This window comes from Tamandua tetradactyla, chromosome 10 (assembly GCF_023851605.1).
Source record: "Tamandua tetradactyla isolate mTamTet1 chromosome 10, mTamTet1.pri, whole genome shotgun sequence".
Lineage (NCBI taxonomy): Eukaryota > Metazoa > Chordata > Mammalia > Pilosa > Myrmecophagidae > Tamandua > Tamandua tetradactyla.
The window spans coordinates 84,123,182-84,128,840 of NC_135336.1; the positions used below are offsets into that span (position 1 = coordinate 84,123,182).

Below are 5,659 nucleotides of genomic sequence, written 5' to 3' on the forward strand. Positions count from 1 at the left end.
AGTATGTAGTGATAAATATGAACTGCAACCACATGGTCAGTTACAGAATCGAGGACTGTAATGCTGTTTTGTTCATGTTATACTACTTAAGTTGTAAGATAGCAAGTCTAGTAGCTCCTTCGCCAGCAGCAACTCCGCATCTGTGGTCCACGGACTGGAACCACTAGCCACAAGCAGAAACCTGGGCCGCCGTCACCGCTTTCCCACCCAAGGCACGTCCTCCTTGCTGCCCACTGCCTTCTCCTGACACCCACAGGTTGCACACCGGTGTCACTGGGCTCACAGAGCCCGGGGAGGTTGGGTGATAGACTTGCTGCTACTGCTGGACTGAGACCTACTCTGCCAAAGCATCTCAGTGCCATTGTCCCTGGACCGGGCTGGGCCCTGCGGGGCTTCACTAGGGAGGGCCAAGTGCGTCTGCCCCGCCCAAGATGCCAGACCAAGCTGTGCAGCAGACACTGGACAGAAGTTGCTGGGTGTGCTTTGCCACTGATGAAGATGATAGAACAGCAGAATGGGTGAAACCATGCAGGTGCAAGAGATCTACAAAATGAGTTCACCAGGCTTGTCTACAGCGCTGGGTGGATGAAAAACAAAGAGGAAACCGTACAGCCAGAGTGACATGTCCTCAGTGCAATGCTGAATACTTAATAGTTTTTCCACCGTTGGGTCCAGTTGTCTACATCTTGGATCTTGCAGATAGACTGATCTCGAAAGCCTGTCCTTTTGCTGCTGCAGGACTAATGATTGGCTCTATCTATTGGACAGCTGTGACTTATGGAGCTATGACAGTGATGCAGGTTGTAGGCCATAAAAAGGGTCTGGATGTTCTGGAGAAAGCTGATCCTTTATTCCTTTTACTTGGACTTCCTATTATTCCTGCGGTGCTGATATTAGGCAAGATGATTCACTGGGAGGTCTATGTGCTTAGATTATGGCGCAGACACTCTAATAAGCTACAAATTTTGAATGGTATATTTCCAGGGATTGGTTGTCCTGTTCCTTGAATTCCAGCTGAGGCTAATCCTTTAGCAGATTGTCTTTATTACTCGAATTTTGTGTGGAGCTCTTTTCTTTCCTACTATTGCGACCATAACTGGTAAACTGATGTTCAGTAGTATTAACTCTAATTTACAAAGGACAGTCTTGGGCAGAATTGCTTTTGTGGTCATAAAAGGAGCAGTTAAGGTGTACTTCAAACAACAGCAGTATTTACATCAGGCACACCGCAAAATTCTAAATTCTCCAGAGCAAGAAGCATAAAATTGTGACTTCTAGGTGTTCTTGCAGCCCTTTCAGCCATAGGAGTCTGTTGTGTTGTTCTGATTCCATCATATGCACCTCAGTGCAGACTTGTGATAAGCTGCTGCTCCTTTATTTTAAAGAAATACAATAAAGGGTTTAGGGTAGGGAAAATCCTCAGTAATCACAGAACCTAAGAATATGATTTATTTCATTGTTTTGTATGTACTTCCATTATGGCAGTCATCCGAACAGTATCTTGGCATGGTCATGCTTTTTGGATTTTGTTCATATTTTCTCCAGACAAATGTAGAGGTCAAACTGTGCACATATTAAAAGATGCACATGTTGTTTTATTCAAATGCCTCTTTTGTAGATGTTGCTTTTCAGTGTTTTCTTAGAATCAGCAACTCAATGAAGGTAGTGTGAGGATTTTTCTCACTGGCCTAATTTGATTATCTTCTAAACAGGACCATATGTTGCTATGAGGAAATGTAAAATAAATTAGTTATAAAGAAATAACAAACCAAAAATATATGTAGCCATTTGAAAGATTATCTGAACAGATGAATTTGTTGTGTTTTTCTTAACCCATGTGATGACTTCCAAAATGTCTAGAGTAAAAATTCACAGGGCTTCCAGATCTATTTTTAGCTATTCAATTTCATTTATATAATGGTGACATTTCATTGTTCATAATATAGTTTTCACTCGTGCAACCCGAATTACATATAGAGAGGGTGAGAGAGAGTCATCAGGTCCTTCCATCACTGGAATAAAGATTTTGAAGTCCATATTTCTAGAGATTAGAGCTGTCAGTTTATAGTCGTTTGAGCACAGAAAGATTTGCAAAAAATGAAGTTATTTTACTCTCCTCTTTCATTGATTCAGTTATTCAGATATTTGTTGAACACCCCCCATCTGCCTTGGTCCCTGCTCTTAGAGTTTCTATCTTGTTTCAGCAGGTAGAAAACCAGCAGTGTGTAAACCAAGGTGAGGCCCTGAGCTCTTTTTCTTTATATCAATCAGGGAGGAGATCATTGTGGAAACAAGAAGTTTTGCGTAAATATCGAGGTCATTATTTTTTGGCATTTTATTATAGCATAGCAATACTAATGTTTCTAGGCTTGCTTGTCATGTTGATGAGGCCAGCACCGTAATGATCACTGTTGAACTAGTTTTGTATTAATTTTTCAGAAGCAATTATTTATTTTAAGCCATTTCAATAAAGAGTAGCCATTTTAATGTTAAAAAAAAAAAAGATAGCAAGTCTAAGAATGAATATTACCCAAGGGCTTGCACCCTATTCTGGAGAGATTTAATGAGTTTCCAGTTATATGCAGGACAGTTGAGTATTGTTAGGTGAGAAAAAAAGTGTCTTTATTGTTTTCTATTTAGAAATTATGTATGGTTTAAGGTGATGAGTATAGTTGCCAAGCTGACAACGGGTGAACTATCATGGACAAGTTCACATGTCAACTTGGCCAGGTGGTGGTACCTGTTTGTCTGGTTGGGCAAGTGCTGGCCTGTCTTTTGCTATGAGGACATTTCATAGAATTAAATCAGGACCACATCAGCTATATCCACAGCTGATTCCATTTGTAATCAGCCAAGGGGAGTGTCTTCTTTAATAAGTGATGCTTAATCTAATCATTGGAAGCCTTTTAAGGAGAATTCAGAAGAGACAGGTTTTCTTCCTGCTTTAGCCAGCAAGCCTGTCCTATGGAGTTTATCCAGACCCTCTATCGGAATCGTCAGCTTCACAGCCTGCCCTACAGATTTTGGACTCTACATTCCCGTGGTTACATGAGACACTTTTATAAATTTTATATTTACGAACATTTCCTATTGAATCTATTTCTCTAGAGAACCCTAACTAATACATAAACAATGCAGTATACTGCCACTTAGAAATGCTCAAGTTCTTAGCCACTGATCTTAAAACAGATTTTCAGCAGCCATTCTATTATACTGCCTCCTCACTATTCAGCAACTTGACCTGAGCCTTAGAATGCCATGCCAACAGTCACAGTAATCTCTGTAATTGTTAAAGACTGATAATCCTTTAGATACACATGTCAGCTTATTCAGCAGTGTCACATATTTTGCATGTCCTCCTTTATCTCTTATCCCTGGTTCACTCTCTCTACCCTTGCATCATAAATTCAAATGTCTATAGACTCCACTCTTTTCGTCAACATATTCCACACTTTTCCAGGCTGATCCCTATAATTGCCCTGTACATGATGCCCTTCCTGTGACTGCCAAATAATAATGAATAGATTAACTGTCATCCTTCATTTTGCCTTAAATACACCTTTATTTTCTTAGTTTCCCCAAATGACATTTGCCTGCACACACATTTCTCATCCTTAATTTTCCTTCATCTGCCATTTTCTTTACTAAGAAACCAAAACTGCCCAAATCTGGTCAGCCTAAATATTCGTGTATTTTTTATTGTAGTTCCCCTTGGCAAGCCAAAATATCAGCCACAAATTCACATTACATAAATATAGTAGCCCAAAAATATTGTAGAAAACTTGCTTAATATTTTTTTTTAGTATTTATTTTAATGACAGTCACTGTGGTTTGTTAGCAAGAGCATAAAATTGAGTTGCGTTAATAGTGATAAGTCACATATAGAAAATCAGCTAACTCTCAGACCTTGGGAAATGTTTCCTCTTTTGTAAAATGATGGAATTGGACTTAATCATTTCTAGTTCATTAAGATTGTATTAAGCTTTTGAGTTTGTATGAAAATCCTGTCCTTGCCAATTATGGTATATGCAATTATATATGCATTTTTCTGTTGGAGTAATGAAAGGTTAAATAGACTGACCACATAAGTTCACAATATTTTAAAAGTCCACATCCATAAAATGCAAGATCCACAACTCCATAGGGCATACAATAGTTTAGCAGCCATACCAGGTGTGGTAGTCAGGTTCAGGCGTCAACTTGGCCAGATGAAGGTGCCTAGTTCTATTGCTGTGGACATGAGCTAATGGTACGTGAACCTCATTTGTTGCTCATTATATCTGCAGTCAGCTAGGAGGCGTGCCTGCTGCAATGAATGATATTTGATTTAATTGGCTGGTGTTTAAATGAGAGAGCTCAAAGTAGCACAGCCCAAGAAGCTCAGCATACCTCATCTCAGCACTCGCAGCTCAGCCCAGGCCCTTGGAGGTGAAGAAAGAAATCACCCCGGGGGAAAGTTTTTTGTTATTGTTTTTGTGTGTTTGAAAGAAAAAGAAAATATCCAAAATAGTATTAAAACAAAGTCAGTTATAAAGGGATTTGAAGATGAAGAAGTGGAGTCAGGGAAGTTGACTACATTTTTGAGAAATATGATGGGATAACATTAGCCAGAAGAGTAACAGACTTGAGAAAGAGTTTTTAGGATGAGCAGCCTTAAGCAGTTTTGTGATCTGAGTAAAGAAATCACCAAATAGAGGATGAGTATGGATGAGAAACGTATGTGCAGGAAAATGTTATTTGGGGAAAATAAGTAAATAAAGGCATATTTAAGGAAAAATAAGAGTTAAAGTTTAATCCATTCACTATGTGACAGTTGCAGAGGACATTATGAACAGACAATTATAGGGATCAGCTTGGGAAGGTGTGGAATATGCTTATTAACAAGTAGAGAAGGATACACAGATTTGAATTTGGGAAGAAAGGATAGAGACAGTGATAAATGTATGTATATTTTTGTCATGCACCGTCTTTATTAATAGTCAACTTAATTGAGGTATAATTAAGTGGCACCTATTTTAAAAGGTACAGCTTGATAAATTTCTACAAATGTTTACACATACATAACTACCGTTGTCAAGCCACAGAACTCTTCCTTGCACCCAAAGTTTCCCTCAGACCCCTGCCACTTTTTAATTTAATCAACATAGTTATGGCAAATTGAGGAGGAAAAGTGTGGAGAGAGGTTATTTATTGCAAAAGGAAGTTGAGTTAGCATACAATAAAAACACAGATACAAATATTTATTAAGTATCAGCTATGAGCTATACATGGTAGCTGAAAATGGAGTTACAAGTGAACATAAAATTTATCTGAGTTTCTTAACAACCAAGGGAAAGAGGAAAATATGTCATTAACTACTAACAGAAAATATACCAGTTTAATGTGAGAAACAACCTTGCCTCCCTTTTCTTTTATTTTGAGTGGCATTGATTACTGGGAACAAAAGTAACAAATGATATGGGTCAATAGCACTTTTAATTGAAAAAAAGACATATGGCTTTTTCATAAACTTTTTTAGAAAATATTGGGACGTAATGGTGGGGAAGATGAAGCAGGGGCATGAGGGGATGCCCAGTTTTATAGCTTTATAGGGATCTGAGTTAGGACAAGGATGAAGCATCATCCTTTATTTCTTTCAAATAAAATATTGCTTCAGTTG

At 38.4% G+C, this 5,659-nt stretch overlaps 1 pseudogene; it reads left to right on the forward strand.

Moving 5' to 3' along the window:
* The first annotated feature begins 431 nt into the window (after positions 1-431).
* LOC143648016 (E3 ubiquitin-protein ligase MARCHF5 pseudogene) lies at positions 432-1,263 on the forward strand (annotated as a pseudogene).
* The last annotated feature ends 4,396 nt before the right edge of the window (positions 1,264-5,659 follow it).